Genomic DNA, 18,780 nt, shown 5'->3' on the forward strand with positions numbered 1-18,780 from the left:
AATTACATACAGCATCACTGGCTACAAAATATTTTACATGGAATGTATTTTCTGAGCAATAATTATCTGTCAGACATGCACTATCCAGAATAAAGTTGGGGAAAATTTGCTGGTGCCCACAACAAGATAGGAAAGATTATAGAAAATTGCTGGAAGTTTATAAATCACTGTAATAATTGTTGTGTGTGCTTTTGTTTGATATTATACACTTCTACAACATAAAGAAAAAAGACAGCCTGATTGCCTTTAGCTTGTCCTAGAAGAAGCTCTGAAAAGTATGATTACGGGATTAATAAAATGCCTGGATTATGGTGCATGATCTTGTGTGCTTGCATGTTTATATATAGGTAATGCTTGAATGTCTTGAGCCATTAGGTGAGACTTAGGTCATGAGGCTCTGACACTGGGCAGCTGCCCTTGTCAGTGCTGAACTCAGTTGAAGGTGTGAACCATGTCTGTGCGTTTCCTGCTCGACAGCACAAACTGGACATTGCCTAAGTGTAGGGTTAGTGCTCTTGCAAGGGCACAAGGACAAAGCCAAACACCTCCTGCTGCCACATGCAGGTTTCTCATGCAACTGTAATGGTTGTGTTTGAAGCTGGCTTAACCAGATGCTGACACTGGCAGGCTGTGTTTGACAAAATTACACTTCAACACCCAAAATGCTAAAGGAATTTGCATAAGGAAACACTGAAGACATAAAACCAATTGGTTCTGGTCATGCAAAATGTGTTCAAGACACTTTCTTAGCTTGGGTTAAGCTTCTGATGGAATTGCACTGAAAAGGGGGATTGTGCCTTGGTCTCAGGAACATGTTCTCTTTCCTATCAAAATTAGAAAATTTTTGGTAAATGAGATAGGCTTGTAGATCTGGTTGAAAACTGTGCCTTCAAGAAAGAAATACTGGCCTTCAGTAAAATCAGAGAGTTGATGTCTCATAGCTGAGGGACCCCTACAAACATGCAAACATATAGCAAGCTTGAGCAGCTGGATAGCACAGGGGAAGCAGATTTGCTTCTTTTAACAGCAACAGGGAATAAGATAGCTCAGGGTGGCTCTGAAACCACACCCTCACTCAGGATCAGCTCAGTGCCGCTCCTGACTCTTGGGGAATAAGAGCACCTGGAAAAAAACAGCTACTGGCCTGTTTCATTAGGAATCTCTGGTTTGGATTGAAAAAGGTCTTAAAGAAGCCACAGACATTTTCTACCTCTGCATTTCCTAGAGGATTTCCAATTGGATGTGACTCTCATTAATTAAATGTTTTTTGGTTTGGGTTGGTTTTTATTTTCAGTTATAGCTGGGGACATTTGCAGACTGGCTTCAAGTCCTCTAAGGTACTAGTAGTCTTTATGGAAATTTTCACTCACTGGTACTGCTGCATGCTTGTTATTGAAGGAAAAAAAGGAGGAAAAATAAATGAAAATTAGATCTAGGCCCTCTCAGCAGCTGTCACAGCTCACACTCCCATTTAAAATTATCTGAGCATATATTTTTGTGGAGCTGATGTCTTGTTTTATGACCTCTGCCTGTCTGGTCCCAGAGAGTTATTATGGATATCTATCACACAAAATTTCTTCATTTACCTTGTGGTGAACAGCATTGAACAAAAATAACCTTGTCTCTGCCTTAGTAACAATATGAACCAGTTTTTCTTTTTTTCACTGTAGACAAGCTTGTTGAAAACATTAAGTTTTATATTATTAGCACATTTTTAGAACCTAAAACACCTTGGGAAAGGAAGCATTTCATGGCTTTGTAAAAGCTGTACTCAGAACAGTTGTTAAAAGTAAACTGATTCATAATCAATGTTGCCAGGAAGGCATGCTCGAGGAAAAGGAAGTATGTGGGCAGAGGAGTAAAATAAGCACATTAAAGGAAATAACAGCTGCCTCCATATATAGAAGTTGCTGGTAATATATACCAATAATATGAAATTTAGATCAATTATAAAAATGAAATGTATTACTCTGATGACTGATACATTATTCTTTTTTTCCTCCTTTCTCCCTTCCCTACCATAAGGTACCCAAATAAGGCCTAGATTGTGCTATGGAGATATTCCAGCTATTGCCACTTGTGAAAAAAACTAGAGGCATCTAGACAGAAGGACAAAGCCTTTGCACCTCTGAATCTTGTACCCTTATGTTTTTGATGTCTAATTTAGTGGTGGAATTGAGTTTGTACCCTGGGATTTCTCATCACTGCTTCAGATAAACTATGTTCTCAGAAGTGGGGCTCATAAAGGCCATCATTAGTAACCTCTCAGCACAGAATTACATAAGGAGAAATCTAGTGCCAAGGTTAGCCTATTCCTTTCAGCTAGGTGACTTTCTTTCTTTTACTGGACCTCCAAGGAACTAGCTATCTCTCCTGACTCCTTTCCATAAAACAGCCCTCTTGTGAACCATCGTTTTTTTGGTTTAAAAAACTGGTGAAATTTAGATGCATCCTTTATTCAACAGCTGTTACTCCCCTAGTGTTGCAGCACAGTGTTATAACATAGCTCACAACAGCTGACACTAATTGCTAGTGTCAGGAAGACTGGCAGTGTTTTAGCAAAAGGGAACTGTACCATCAGTTAAAAAGCTCTTGAGAAAGAGCCTTGGGAGGGAAAGGGAAAGAGAAGAAAGGAAAAGAGAAAAGTGAGTCAGGAGAACAAGTCAGATTGGCAGAGTAACAACTACCCCTTTTCAAGATCATTTTCCACTTTTCCCAAATGCTCCATGTATTTATCGACTTGAGAAAATCTTCAAATTGAGAGTCAAATTGTATACATACTAAAAATTATGTTCATTTTCAAGATGCACAAAAAAAAAAAAAAGCCAGATAATTTTAATAGATTAAAACCCTTGGGGGGAGAAAAATTGCCAATATTTTTACTTTGGGGTTTCTAAACAATTCTCTGTCAGATTAGGATAGGAATAGGACATCTGCTAATAAATTTACCTGTAAAATAACCCCTAGACCTACAAACCTATGAGGTAAATTCTGCAATAAAGTGATTGTAGGCCTCAACTATAGTATTGACCTGCAAAGTAGCCATGGTCAGCCAGCTGCACAAACCCCCAGCTCAGACCAGGGTTATGTCTGTCCTTCCTACTGTGCCAAGTCCATCAAGGCCTGGGCAGTAACACCTGGCTCTTGAGAGATGTTCTGTACTCATGAGTTGCAAAAATTCCTGGGTAGTAAAATGTAGCTGGCAAGCTTGAGAAGTGTTGCCATTCTCCTTTGACAGGTGGAATAACAGATGTGGAGAGATTAGGTGGTTTATTGAAGGTCTCAGATAAAGTTGGTGGCAGAGCTGAGAGTATTTCAAGAAGACTAATTCTCATGACCTCGATCCAAATGACTGTCTTTGGAAGGCATCTCATTATTCACACATGGTTTTTTTGCATAATAGAGATAATTAATTATAGGAAAGGAGAACTATAAGAAATGGTAAATTATGAGAACAAGGCTAAAATCATTAATAAAACAGAGGAGGACATTCAGCGCTGAGAGACTGCTATGCTGAATAAACTGGGAGCATGAACACTACTAGTTCTGGCTTCTGCAAATAGAATTTGTTGAATTAAAAACTTGCACAAGTGATCTTTTGCTGCATTTCCAGATATGGACTTAGTTTCCCCAGGGCTGTCCTCCATGTATTCATGTTTTAAATCATATAAACTATGACTTCCTGAAAATAAAAATAGCTTTGTTAAACTTAGACTTTTAATAAAGTACATCAGCTTACATGAGGCAGGAAAACTATTTCTTTGTATAATAAAAGCTTCTGGCTAGTAACAAGACATTTTAAGACTTAAAACATTTGCAACATCCTGAGCCTCCTCTCATGTTCACCAGTTCAACTCTGAATGGAGTGAATGCTTCTTCTCTCCACAATTCATTTTCTCCTCATACTGAAGTCTAAAACAAAAATAAAACACTAAACTCTTAATCTGAATTGTTCTATCAGACAGAGAAGTGAAAAAGCATAGAGCAATATCAGCATTTTGTATTTTCTTCTCCACGAACAGCAGGACATCAATTTACATTCAAATTTGTGAACAGTCTTACTGAAGGCTATTCCCATACTATTCCCATACTAGGGGATAAAGAAGAAAAATATGCATTTTTAGTTTGTGAGGCAGATTGCCATTCCGGAGTTATCCACAGGCAATCTGTAAGGCAAAATTGCAGCTTCTGGAGGTGGACTACCAGGTCATGTCAGCAGCATTTAACTGCTGGGCTACCTGCACTCCCTTCAGAAGAGGCACATGGTGAGTGCAAGCAGCACAAAGCTAGAGGAGCACAGTGACAGGAAGTGTCAGACACGAGTGGCTTAGCACTTTCAGACTTGTTAAATGAATGAGACAACTTGTCTGTATGAAGTTTGACATGAATGTGTGAAGGGCCAAGGCCTTAGCAATGTATTAGAGCTATTGCAATTATATTTTCAGGGAAAATCTAAAAGAGAAAGCTAAATCCTACAAATATCTCCTGAGACTCAAAGATAAGCAATGTACTATACCATCTTTCTGAGTTTGTTTGCAGGCCTGAATCACAGACACTTGCTTGCACTGCATTTTGTCTGTTTACAGTGTTTCAAGCAAGTTAGGGAATTTGGTTTTTATTCTTTTTCTCTGGTTAACAGCTATGGGGACCCTTTGCATCATCAAAGAATGGATGTTCATGCAGTCTAACACAGTAAAAATCACAAGCCAAGGAGATTATTCCCTTGCTGAAGAGGATCCTGAAGAAAGGGCCCTTCTTCCACGGGCACTTTGATTCCTTCCTGCCAGTAGCTCTCTTTCTTTCATTTCTGCATTGCTGCAAGAGGTTTATGACTGTTGGCAATTGCAAACCCACTTCACCAAAGACAGCAGAGAGAAGTGACACCTGGGAAAGGTGTAGGAGAAGCAGCAGCTAAGAACACAGCTTTCTATAGCACCCTGCTGCCAGCCTGAGGAGACATTACTTAGCTATTCACAACATTTTCTGCAGTAGTTATTTTATCTGGGATAATAGAAGCACAAAATGATAAAAAGTCAGCTTATAGAACTAGCAGCCTTGCAGTATTGGCATATTGTGACTATATAAAGACAGCAATCACTGAAGTTGCTTCAGTTTTTTCTCTCCAGATAGCAGCATTGGCAGTGACTCAAAAATACAATATGAATTGCAGCAGAACCACTGATCCAAAAGGGAATAACCAAGAACAATGGGGACACTTTTAATCAACCACTTGCTCTTTTACAGGCAGTTTTAAAAGTTATTTTTATGATTACTTTGTATTTCTACACTGTTATTTGCAAATGTGCTCCTGCTAGTACATACTCAGTTTGGAAGGCACATCTCTATTTTTTTATATTCTCACAGCAGTATGGGGTTGTTGAAGCCTCATGGAAATGGTTCTTTCTCTCTGTCAACCATGCATGCATGCACGTGGATTTGATCTAAATATTTATTAATTCTCCATAGAGAATATAAATACAACAATCTAACAGTCCTTGTATGGCCAGAGTGACAGCAGTCTAAAATTTCTGAGCAATATTGAAGTGAAATATTCCATGCATAGCTGTTCAATTTACATCTTTTATTGTACATCAGTGAATTCAAGTGGCCTAAGTCAGTTTTTAGGGCACTCTACTATATTTTGAGATCTCTGTATCATAACAGGTTTATCTGAAACTTAAACAAGTATATTAAAAGAGGTTTATTTTTGTACCGACAAATGAGGATCTAGCACTAGCTGTCTTTTTCAAACATTTTCTGAAACTGAATCTGTCTTGTCCCTGGATTATAAATTTACATGTTTAATGCAGAGGTAGTGAATTTTATAGCTTCAAGAGAAGGGTTTGGGGTTGTGTGTGTGTATGTGTTTGTATTCTTTTTAAGTCTCATTTGAGAGAATTGGTAGTAGGAAATTTTTAAAGGAAGACCAGAATATATTTAGTTATTCTGTTCCTGCACCAGATTGTCTGGGCATAATAAATGGACAATAAAATAAATATAACGCCATGTCTCTTAATTTGATACTTTGAAAGTCCCCCACTCTCTTTTTGCCTAAGGTAGATCACTATTCTGCTATTAAAGTTCCTTTAATACTACTTAAGCTTAACCCAGATCCCACTGAAGTAAAGGGGAATTGTTAAATTTATTTCACTGGGGACAGAAATAGGCCTTTAGGATATATCCTTCCATTGCTACTTATTTCCTTTTATTTCATCACATTATGTCATTGTAAGTACATCTGCCTTCTTGAGGAAGTGGCATGGGAGATAAAGAATTTCATTTCCCAGGAAAGGTCACATTATTTTCCAAATCTAGAATGAGCTGGGGGAAAAAACTTGGAGGAGCCCTCCAAATCTGTCTTGTAACCCAAATTACAAATTAGTACTTGTTTTTGTTTGAACGCCCATTAACACATGCCTAGATATTAAATGTGATTTGCCCTTGCAAATATCTTATAAAGTTTCTTGCAATACCAATCTGTAAACTTTTGCTAGAGGTTAGAAATATTTTTTTTGTCAAAAAATTCCAACCTTTTCTGAGTGGTGTGAATCTGCTGGTGTAACATTACATGGAAAGCTCTGGCAACTATGTGGAACAGGTTTGAGCAGCACTGGTTGCCAGCAACATGTCTTTGCTGTTGCTCCCACTCGTTTTCCACATTACTGAAGTTGCTCTAGCACTGGCAGCATTCAGGTTAAAAAACACTTTTAAAAAAAAGCTCAGTGCCTGAGAGGATTAAAATAGTTTTTAAACATGATCCTACTCGGCATGGGTAAATTGGGCTATTTTCCAGCAAGATTGTGATTTAAACAGAGATCTGGCTATCCGCACTTGAAGTGCCATGGGAACAGGGCCTCAAAATGAAACTACAATATATAACCAGCTGCTGACAAATCTGTGAACACTGGGAGTGTTAGTTATGAAGCAGAATATCATTCCCAGTCTTACTCCCACAACTCCCTTGCTTTTGGTGTCCTACACATTCTCTTCTACCCAATAAAGTCCATAACAGCCTGCCTGATACTCCTTGATGTTTTGAATTCCTTGCTCCTGGACAGGGCAATGCAGTGTGTCAACAACAAGGATGCCACAGCCAGTTCTGGTTTTGTCCCACAAGTTGGCTGCAATACCTTGGTGAAGCAAGCAGTGATTAACTTGTTTCCAAGTGTGTATTTGGACCAGCAGGGTTAGAGACACAAAAACCAAAAGGGAAGCAATCACATGGCGGAGACAAAGCACCAGAGTACATACTTGCCAAAATGACACATCCTTATATCCTCCAGGACACAGTCCTATTTAGATATCATTGCCACAGGCAGCTGAGCTGTGGGCTGATTGAGGAAAAGACCTTTTACACTTTCAGTCAGGTATTCAGCACAGAAATCTTTGGAATGCTTTCCTAAATATATAAATAAGTGGGATATTTTATATAGTTGTTCTCTGCTGCTGTCCTGAACATTTTCATTATAACTCTTCTTATTTATTTTTGTTTGGTTTTGGTTTCTTATGTGCACTGTAATCAGTCTCTCTGTCAGGGATTTTTAAACTGGAACACAATTCATCAAGAATTTGCTCGGACTGGTTTTGGGAGATTTAAAAAAGTATCATTTGTGCTATTTAGCAAAGGATAGCCTGTCAAACTGCTGAACCTGGTCTGATAGAATACCTAACTGGTTCATACACTAGTGTGCTGTGTTTACAAAATGAACCATACAGGATTGAGTAGCTGAAATCTACTCAGACACAATAAAAATTCTATTGCATTTTATTAAGAGATGTTCCTGAAGTTCAATATCTGGAGAACATCCAGATCTAATTTAGAACCTGAATTATATTTACTATCCATTTAAAGCATAGATTGTTTTTAAATTTGTTCACCCAATCTTATCATGCTGTGCCTGTTTTTCCTTTGCGTTACTCAGAGTCCACCAAGCTCTACTCAAATTGCTAATTAGCAGGAGCTGAATGCTTCTATTTAAAGGAGAAAATCAAGTGTGCATTCCTTCACTTTTTTTTCCCCACAGAAACTTAATTGTATGAGTTAGTGTGGTTGTTTCATTACTTTCACCTCAAATATTTTCTTTAAACAGTTCCAGAACAAGATGGAGGTAAGACCTCTGTAAGACAAGTTGTGAAGTCTAAATGTTCCAAGATTTCTGTGAGTGAATGGAAGGGAAGATGTTTCTCAGCACTGCAATCACTTCCTGTTGTGCTACTGTTGATGTCCCACAAAAAAAGGAGGTTCCGGGAATACTTGCAATACAACAGAGAGCAATAAATATCAGTTAAAATAACTTTTGTGCCGTTTGAAATGTTTGTTAGCATAATAAAATTTATTTAAAGTCTTGTCTCACTGAAGGAACACCTGATACAAATACCACGGCAGCAGGAAGGAAGCTTTGCTCATCTCACTCTCATTACACCGGTAGCAGTCTACTGCACTGCACCTGCTGCTGGCTGCCAGGGAGAGCCCTGAAGGCACAGCAGCAAACTGCTTCCACTGAGTGCTCACACTTCTGAAACCCACTTCCTTTGACACTTCTCAGGAAGGCATAATTGATTATCTTTTAGTTTGCAATGTACCATTTAACTCAAACAGCTGAACTGTTTTTCTTCCAGCACAATTTCCGAGGCATTAAATCCCCTTAGTTTAGAAATATGTTTGTATTTTCTTTTGTTTTTCAAAATAGTAAAATGGTACTTAATTCAGGTTAAATATCATGATGCTCTGATATGTTAGACAGAAATGTTGCTACTGAGAAATCAGCAGTTACATCTGAGGAAAGCTTCCCACATTTTGCATGGTTTTCTGACAAAAGGAAATAAATCAACTATATAGAAATGGGAAAGAAATTAGTTGATTAAATGATGCCTTCTTAACTTTGTGCCACAGGGGAGAAAAGGCAGTTGCTCAAAACACAGAGGAAATAGAGTTTAACAGAATGTTTGGATTACAGTATGATTAGATGGCAGATCTTATTGCCACTATATATTGCTACAGGTATAAAGTTGGAAAAAATGTACTCCGGCTGCCTATGGCAGGTGTGATTTTCATCCTATCAATTGAGTAATTGGATAGACCCATTTTCTAGGCCAATTCTCCCAAATGCATAAATGTGAAAATAGAGATTTCTCTACAGCTATTTTCCTATTATTTTATTTGCTCTCTTTCTCATTTTTGTGCTAGAGTTGTTCTTCTCCTTTTTTGTTTTTTTTTTTTTCTTTTTTGTGTGTCTGGATCAGTAAGGCTCTTATTACCTCAGTTCAAATTGTACATGCTGTACCTATCTGTGCATTTATCATAAACAGGTAAATTCCCAGATTTGTAGACTATAAGTTGAGCAAAAGAGGTAGCCCAAAATATAAGACAAATACTGTCCAGGAGATGGAAACCAACACAATCTTGTTTCCCTTTATTATACTGTGGAGAAATTACATAGTAGGGACTTACTGAATGTCTCCTCTGCAAGAAATACTTCAGCCATTTGACATTTTACCACACACTGGGGAATCAATCGCATGATAGAAAGTCTAAGAAACTAGAATACATGGGTTACAGAATTAATGGAACTACTGTTCTCCTATTGATAGTCCATCTTATTCGTATTTCAACCTATATGCATACTTTTGTCTTCTTTTGTACTTTTGGTGCAGACCAAGATATCTCTCCCCTTTGCAAATTGGAGACTAGCATTCAGAATGGATACTAACATCCATTTCAGCTTCAGAAAAATGTTCTCTTACACCATTGTCAATGTTATTTGGTATCAGTGGGCTTATTTGGTTTAGGAATGAAAAGGCAGGTGTTTGGGTGCAGGCCTGTGCAGACACCCATGCCCTGTTGTGGCAAATTCTGTCTGTCTGGCAGTGCAGCTGGACGTGCAGAACTGCACCTTCCCCAAGAATGAATCAGGTAGGCTGATGGCAAATGATAAAAAAACCTCTGTAACTTCACACACACATTTTCTGGGGCATGAACAGCAGTTGAATTTAATTTTTGGGGTGACTTCTCTGGCTTGACCTGAGATTTTTTGAAAAACTCACAATTCTGCTAGCAGTTTGTAGGATTCTTGTTATAGGAAAATCTAAGCATGGTTTTCCAAGGACATCAACAATTTCTGTTGTGAGCCCCACCTCTTTTGACCTGTACTGTGGACATGAAATAAACACCTCTGCTCATCACTGTCTGACATCTCAGTTGCAAGTTCAAAGCATATGCTTCAGGCTTATAGTCACTGTTCAGATGCTGAGGGCGGTTGTTTTCTTCTCATGAATATGAATGTCCTGTTCAAAATAAATGTTGGCAATCTGTGGTGGACTAGGACTGAAAACAATTCCAAATTAATCTAGCAGGTTGTCAAGAGATCAAAAATACCATCAGTGTATGAGCTGATGCAACTTACTGCAAGTAACATAAACCAGGAAGGCATCTTAATGGAGTGATTGATGGCACAGCAAATACTACTGCAAGAGGCTTTTAGAGTTAACCCATCATTTAGGTTACCTTTCCATCAGCTGAGTAAGATTCTATTCACCTGCCTAACATTAAATAATTAAACTTAACTAGCTACAATAAACAGTGTAGGAGAAGAAAAATAAAATCAAAGTTAAAGATACACTGTATTTTGTAAGGTGGGATTGAACATGAAAGCCCCTGGTATGAAGAAAAAGTACCCAAACACATACAGTCCTCCATTAAGACCTGAAATTTTTTACAAGGTGAAAAAACTGTTCTCACTGAAGAGAGTGGTATGTCTTCCTCTAAGTCATTCAAGTTTTAAGGTCACAATCAGACTGAGGTAATTCCCTGTGTTTAAGAACCAGGGAACATTTAATGGGTATGACAGAAATCATGAAAAAAGCATAAAATACCCCTGACACTGGATACACCATCCTATTTTACTTTTTAGAAGTCAGAAATAGAATTATTCTGAATGTACAGGGAATGCTGGTTTCCTTTTGATGTTCCCTTCATTTTGGTGATGGGGCAGAATGGGTTCAAACAGCTTTAAGTATGAAAAAGCAATGGAGGTTTATATTGTTATTGGATGAAGGCTTAACAACTTGTCGTTAATGCTTAGTTACACTAAGTTGGTTTATTGCAGGGACAGGTAGATTTAATACTGGTTAGAATGTGAGTACACCTGGTTTGCAGTTCAGAACAGGGTTGATGCAGTTGCATTGAAAAAAAAATCACAAAGTAGTGAAAATTCAGCATTCGTGAAAATGGCAATTAAAAAAGAGAAAAAATGTAGCAGGAAAATTAACTCAAAGAACTAAATCCATGTCAGCTTTCAAGAAAAAAAAGTGCTGGGTGGATGCTAAAAAAGTCAGAGGAGTTTTTCCCAGACAAATACGTTTCCTTGGAAAACACTTGAACCTAGCAAGCAGCACTAATGAGATACGTCTGTAAAACCCTCTGCGCCATTAGCGAGGCACTAGGAATATTAACAGCAAGAAAAAGTAGATGTCACAAAGGACTCCAGAGTGTTTCCTCCTATTACCAGACTATCCTACCTGTTTTTATAGTAGCATGTTGCATAGCCTGTAAAATGCAAAGACTGCTCTTTACTATGCCTAATGGAATGCCCAATCTATGGTTAACCCAGCAAAACTGTATTTTCATAAACAGGAAACCAAAGTTAATCCCTAGAGCTTCAGAAATAATAATGATTTTTAAAAGTGTGGAAATATTTATAATTTGTATCACAATAGCAAGTAGAGAAGCCAAACAAATTGTGAGTTGTTTAATACTGGGCAATGTGCAAACATAGCACAAACATCACAGAAATATGCAACCTAAACAGACCAGACAGCCAGAGGGTAAGAGAGGAAACAAAGATACATGCTAAATAATTGCAAATTTCCAAAGCCAGAATAAAAACCAAAGGAAGTTACCAAAGAAAATATATTAGAAACCTAATTACCATCAGGGTTCTTGCAAGTGTAAAAAATGCTATTGTTTGTGGGGTTTCATTTCTGTCAGAAAAAAAGGACAATGAATGAAGGTATGCAGATATTTCATTGCAGGCTCACAATGAAGCAACTATATCACTGCAGCTACTTAGCAAAGTTCCTTTCTGATAGAAACAGTACTATTATCTGAGAAAATCCTATTGGATTTCCATGTGGTGAGTTTCTTTTGTTTAAGGATCTTCATTTTATTATGCAGAAAAGCTCTGAGCCACTTTGCCAAGTTCAGGTCTTTACATGTTGAGTGAGAAGTTACTGAGTCAAGAGGACACACATTCTTTTCCATTCTCCCCACAATTTTTTTGTCAGTAGTAAATCTGCCTCACACTACTTGGTGAAAGAGCACCTCAGCTTGTGTTTCAGTTGTCTGGATCTAATTCAGAAAAATACATATACTAGTTATAAAGCCTTAAGGGAGCACACATGGTGCATGAGCTTCCACATGGGTAGTTATCAAGCCACATACAGGGACTTGGATGCAAAGCACATACAGATTAAGAGAGTTTGTTGGGACTTCTAAAGGAAACTTCTGCCTCTTCTGGAAAAAAAAGCCCAAGTTTTTTCCTTACCCTGGCTTGTTCATAGAGAAGAACCAATTAAAGGAAACAGTGGAAAGTGAATATCCTCAGCAGCTTCCTCTTTTACCCTAAAAGGAGTTAGCTTTTCTGCTCCAGCCCCACCAACCCCATTCACTGGGCTGAGCTCCCCTTAAGACTGGGAGCTGTGACTGCAGACTCCCTCTGCACTGGCCACAAACAGTCCCTTGCAATAGACTGAGCAGTCAGAGCATAACACATTGCCTCTTGAGCTACATTAACAGACTGCACTTCTGGTTCCTTGCCTCTAGCAGCTGCAGGACAACACGTTTGCCTAGGCTGCCATCATGAATCACAGAATCAGCAATCATTTAGTTTGGCAAAGACCTCCAACATCACGGAGTCCAGCCTTTGACTGATCACCACCTTGCCAACTAGACCACGGTAGTGAGTGCCATTCCCAGGGGTTTCCCGAACATCTCCAGGGATGGTGACGCCACTACCTCCCCAAGCAGTACATTCCAATGTTTAACAACCCTTTCCATTAAAAAATTCCTTATGAAGGTATGAGGGTAGACAGTTGCCACAGATGAGAAATGCAGCTATGGTCAGCTAATGGAATTCAGTGAGTAGCTATCTTGACGACTTTTAATTGCTGATACATACCTTCACTGACATGTACATGGCTACATCAGAAATGGAGGAATCCTGTTGTGTTCATGAGTGCTATACCCACACACTACTATTTAGTCATAATTAGTGTGTACATTTTATTGTTCATTCAAAAAAGCGGACAACACATTTTTAAATTTGGAATTATAAGATTATTTTTCCCTTTTAAAATCAATCTTTTATTTTTTCACACATACCATCAATCTAAGTAATGAAAGATGTTTCTATCTGTTTTTTTGGTGTGTTAACTAGCAAACATTCTGGACCACAGAGTGGGAAGAATGTAATTTACCATGAAAGGTTCATATAAATGTTGAATTATTTCTGCCTTATGATTTCTTTCAGGCTTTGGCATGAGGCCCTGAGGAAAGCAGGAGAGGAAGAGGATTCTGAAAGATAAATCTTGTCTATCTTTGGATATCTTTGGATATGGGAGAAGTAATTAGTAAAAGTAGTCAGTAATACAGGTAAGACTGTCACTGAAGAAAGAAATCACTGAAGGAGAATTGTCAGTATTCAGTCAGAAGGACATGAGATACTTGGAAAGTGGTAAAGGCACCCTGACTGCCCTTTCGAGGAACTAACCATAATAAAACAGAATAAAAACTGTTGGTGAGAGCACATTAGTCCAACACAGTTCAATCTTCTGAAGGCTTGAGTTCACTTGCAAGCACGGCTGGCTCAGTTCATTCTCACACACACCATGATTAGTACTTTGTTAGCAATGATGGCAGCTGAATAGGTACCAGTACTGCCAGAAGAAGCCTAGCACACGACTGTCCTCTGACAAGCATTTGGCATATGCTCTCACAATGCAGATGAATCTTCTGACTCTGCTGCTAGGCCTGGTTTGAAGCGGCTGGCATCTTACAGGTTTGTGCTGCTGGCTACACAATGTCACTTTGGGCACGCCAGTGTCTGTGGAGACACATGACAGTGGAGAGGCCTGAAACTCTGAAGTGGTACCAGAAGCATCTAACACAGATGACTGTGGATGCACCTGACATATCTCTGTTATTTGAGAAGAATTGCTGTGGGGAACAGCTGAAACTGTGTGTTATCACAGTACTTGATGAAAATGTCACAACTCTTTAGAATATAATGATACTACTAATGTAGGCAGTCCTTCAGGATATCATTACTGTGCTAGCAGTTTTGGCCAAAGATTTTATGATGTTTTTGCAATTCACCTGCTCCTGCATGAAATGTAACCAATAAAAACTGGAAGTTCTTACATCTCATACCTTAAATGTACAATATAGAAACAACACATTGCATGGTGTTCCCCTTATTGGTTCATATGCTTATAAAGCCAGATATTTCTGCTGATGTTTTATGTGTAAATTTGCTTACTCTCAACATTTCCATGTAAGCACACATTATTTTCTGCACAAATTCAACAAAATAATTCAATTTTAGCATGTCTTTTTCAACATTGCTTTGCTCCTTCTCACAATAGTTTCTCATGAGTGGAGTCCTGAGAAACAGAGCTTGAGAAAAAAATGAACTTGTGGTTTTAAACTAACTGGATCTGCACCAAAATTCTGGAATAAGTTTCTGGTTTTACCACATACTATATATATATGACCTGAGGCAAGGTATACTGCTGTCTCTTTATTTCTCATCTTGAAAGCAGGGATAATAGTTTCTCTACGTAACAGGATTCTTATGAAGTAAAATCCATGAACAGTAATGATAACTACTGCAGCTGTTCTTTGCAGACATAAAATAAGACCAAGTGCCATGTCCTGCACTTGGGTCTCAGCAAACCCCTGCAGCACTACAGGCTGGGGGGGACAGATGTTTGGCAAAAAGGGATTTGGGGATGCTCATTGTGAGCTGGCTCAGTGTGAGCCACTGTGTGCCCAGGTGGCCAAGAAGGCCAGTGGCATCTTGGCCTGAACCAAGAGCAGTGTGGCCAGCAGGACAAGGGACATGATCATCCTCCTGTACTTGGCATTGCTGAGGCTGCACCTCAAGTCTGGTTCTGAGCCACTCACTTTAATAAGGATGTTGAGCTGGTGGAGGAAAGGGCAACAAGGCTCATGAAGGTCTAGCAAACATGTCTTATGAGGAGCTGCTGAGGTAGCTGGGTTTGTTTAGTCATGAGAAGGCCCAGGGGAGACCTCATTGCTCTCTACAACTCCCTGAAAGGAAGCTGTAGTGAGATGGGAGTTGGTCACTTCTACTGTCCCTGCAGTGAGAGGATCAGAGGAAATGGCCTTCAGCTGAGACAGAAGAATCAGATTAGATATTAGAATTTTTTTTTCACTATTAGGACATGCCAGGCATTGGAATAGGTGCGCTGGGAGGTGGTGGAGTCACCACCTCTGGAGGTGTTTAAGAGGCATCTGGATTCAGTGCTGGGTGATGTGGGTTAGTAGTTCAGGGGTTACAATGGTAGTGCTGGGTTGATGGTTGGATTTGACAATCTCAGAGGTCTCTTTCAACCTTGATGATTCTAGGGCTCTAAAATAAGGGTGTTCATCTTCTAAACACACACAGCAAAAACACCATCTGCAGGGCACTGAGCTGAAACTGGTTTTCGGTGACTGACTCTTGAACGGAAGATCAGTGTCAGGGCATACCTGATGGAGGCACTTCTCACACCATGTCCTTCTGCAGGCAAATTAGACACAAGTATATTGGTGGGCACAAAGACCTCTCAGAAAAATATCCAAAGTTGTAAAAACACAGCCTGGAGAAATAATAAACCATAAATATGTTGACAATTTTAAAAAGTATCTGGCATGTTTTTTGCTTTAACTCATGACACCGAATGAGTGGCATGATGTGCAAAATCAGGAAAAGTCATGCACAGGAGAGATGGCAGCCTAACTCTGTAAAGAACTATGGCTTGGCAGCAACATGGTGTCACCAGGTGTAGCTTCCAGCCATAATTCTGCACCTAGCAAGGAATATCTGATATTGCAAGTTCATCGTGTTTCATATTTGAGTCATGCTTGCCACCTTCAGCATTTTCCCCTTATTTTTCACTTTTTAAAAGACAACGTATGATTTGTTGGAACGGAGCGGAGATAACTCTCTGTGAGCCGCAGTGGCACCATACCTATTTTGAATCAGTAAACCAGCTACAGGTGCGGATCACCCATGATGACTCACCACCTCTCTGTGAGCAACTGAAATGACTGCCGGGGGAACGGGGGATGTAGGACGCTGGAATTTTACCGACACGCAGAGTAGGCTTGTTGCTGTCAACAGCTGGGGGTCAGAAGATCCCCTTCTCATTTCCTTCTCCGACCACAAGCACACCAGCTGTCGTGACCTGCTTTCCGCCACTCCTTAAGGCCGTGGCGATGCCAGCACATTTTAGCTCGGGAAGGGTCAGCGCCGGGGTCCCTGCGCTGCGGTGGGCAGCGAGCCCCGGGCGGTGGGAGCGGAGCGGAGCAGACAGCGAGCCCCGGGCGCTGGGAGCGGAGCGGGTCGGGCCGGGTGCGCTGCGGCGCGGGCGGAGGTTGGACGGCGCGGAGGCGGCGGAGGAGGAGCGGGCGGCACAGCGATAGCGCTGACGGGCAGCGGCAGCCGCTCTTTGTCCCCTCCCCTCCCCGGCGCGCCCAGCCCAGCCGGCAGCGCGGAGCGGAGCGGGCCGGCCCGGGGATTCCCTCCCCCGCCGCCGAGGTCGCCATCTTCACCCCCGAGCTCGCCTCGGACGCTGCCGGCCGGGCTCCCGGGGAGCCGCCGGGAGCCTGCGCCGCGCCTTCCCGCTGCATGTGACCGGCGGGCGGTAGCGGCCTCCTCCGCGGATCTCGGCTGCGTCCTCCTCCGCTCCCGGCGCGGCGGGGAGGGGGCGCGGGGCGCCCGGCAGCGGGAGACGGAGGTGCCGGGGCGCGGCGGGCACACAAAGGAGCGGGCGCCGCCGTGGGCAGCGGTGAGTGGCGGGGCAGGGCTGCGGGGTCCCGCGCTCGCCGCCCTGCCCCGTACCTGCCGGTGGGCTGGGCTGCGGCCACTCCCTTTCGCGGGGGCCCGCTGGGAGCGATGGCGGGGGTTGTGTTGCGCCGCCGCCGGGGACCGCCGGTGTTTTCCGCACCGCCGGCGCCACGGCCGGGCAGCGGCGAGCGAGGGCCGAGCGAAGTGCCCGGGGGCGGTGGGGCCGGTGCTGGGCGGGGCGGTGCGGGGGAGGCTCCGGCCGCGCCGCCTCGGGAGCGGGCAGTGCCGCGGGCGCGGCGGGTGATGCTCAGCCGCGATCGCGCTCGACGCTCGGACAAAGAGGAGCGAGCCACCAGTTTTGTGGTGGGCGATTTAAAACAAACAAACAAAAAAACAAGCCAGAGGGGTTTGGGTTTCCTGGATTTGTGGGTTTTGTTTTTTGGATTTTTTGGTTTGTTGTGAGGCTTTTGGCGGCTGGGCTGGGAGGTTTTTTTTGGTTCTTTTTTAATGCCGTGCGCCCCCGCCCCGTCTCCCGGGCGTGCGGCGGGAGGGCAGGTGCCGCGGCGGGCCCCGGGGCCTGGGGTCGGGCTGCGCCCGGCGCAGGGCGTGGTGCCGCGGCGGGGATGCCGCGACGCCTCCGTGCCTCCCTTCCGTGCCCCGGGCGGCGTGCCGAGCCCCGCGGGGCCGCGGGAGGAGTGTAAGGCCCTCCGACTGGGGAAGGAGGGAGCTGGGGTGCGACAGCGGTGATTTTCGTGCACGTCTAGAGCGGTAAATTAGCGTTTAACAGCTGTTATTTGAAATGTGGCGCTTGTCTCCTGGGGTGAGCGTGTGGTTTTCAGGTAGATACTCCGTGTTTGTCACCCCGTGCGCTTACCAGAATTGTAACCCTTCTACAGGAGAACGTTCCAGGAGAACGTGAAGCCCTGTGACATTTAACTCTGAAGCTGGATATGCATTAAACTGTAAGTTTTCCGGTTTTGTTTCTGAACTTGGATTGATGAAAGGAGTGATTATTTCATGTCTGTGAGATAAAAACTTGAGAAGTAATTTAAGTGAGAGCCTAGGCAGACTTTTCCCATGCCTGTTGCGTATATATGTCTCTTCTAGACTGCAATAACTGGTTAAGAATAAAAAAGTAAAGAAAATCTGGGAAAAAGCGATGCCTTAAATGCTTGCTTTAGGTATGGTTGTGGTGATGGATCTTACTTAATCCTCCAGGGCTGACAGTCACCTTTTAGACTTAAATCAGTGTATAGGAAATACCGGTAAGTGTAATACTAATGTGTTTCCCTACATTTCACTGAAATAACTGAGATTAGATGCTGCTTTTTCCTCACTCATAAGGCATATTTAGTCAAGTATTTTACTTGACTAATATCGATTAATAGCAGCTCGTTGAAGGTATAGATATATTTCTGAGCTGTTTTTTACAGTGTTAAAATATACATGCATTTTTGAAAGATGTAATCAAATATTAAATTTCTACTGTAATACTGTAATGGGGCTTTTTGAAAGGTGAAAAGGACTGTTGTAGATGGAATTGCAGGAAGTGATCAAGCAAATGACTACAACCACTAATAAAATAAGTAGCAGATCAACAAGCAATGAGATAATTTAGTATATACATAAATTCATTATATGTCAATAGCTATATCACTGCTCTTTTAAATTTGGGTTCTCCCATTAGCTTGAGTGAGAAGCTGGAACCTGG

At 41.7% G+C, this 18,780-nt stretch overlaps 1 protein-coding gene across 3 annotated transcripts in view; it reads left to right on the plus strand.

The window, feature by feature from the left end:
- Positions 1–16,811: 16,811 nt before the first annotated feature.
- CDC42SE2 (CDC42 small effector 2) overlaps positions 16,812–18,780 on the plus strand; it is an 83,018-nt gene continuing 81,049 nt past the window's right edge. Inside the window, exons 1-2 of one of the 3 annotated variants that reach the window (XM_066569555.1) lie at positions 16,812–17,070; positions 17,966–18,031. The gene's annotated coding sequence lies outside the window, so the exon portion shown is untranslated. Of the gene's footprint in view, positions 17,071–17,342; positions 17,433–17,808; positions 17,838–17,965; positions 18,032–18,780 lie in introns of those variants that run through there. The other 2 variants (XM_066569556.1, XM_066569558.1) reach the window with 2 other exon arrangements.

Source organism: Molothrus aeneus, chromosome Z, assembly GCF_037042795.1.
Source record: "Molothrus aeneus isolate 106 chromosome Z, BPBGC_Maene_1.0, whole genome shotgun sequence".
NCBI lineage: Eukaryota > Metazoa > Chordata > Aves > Passeriformes > Icteridae > Molothrus > Molothrus aeneus.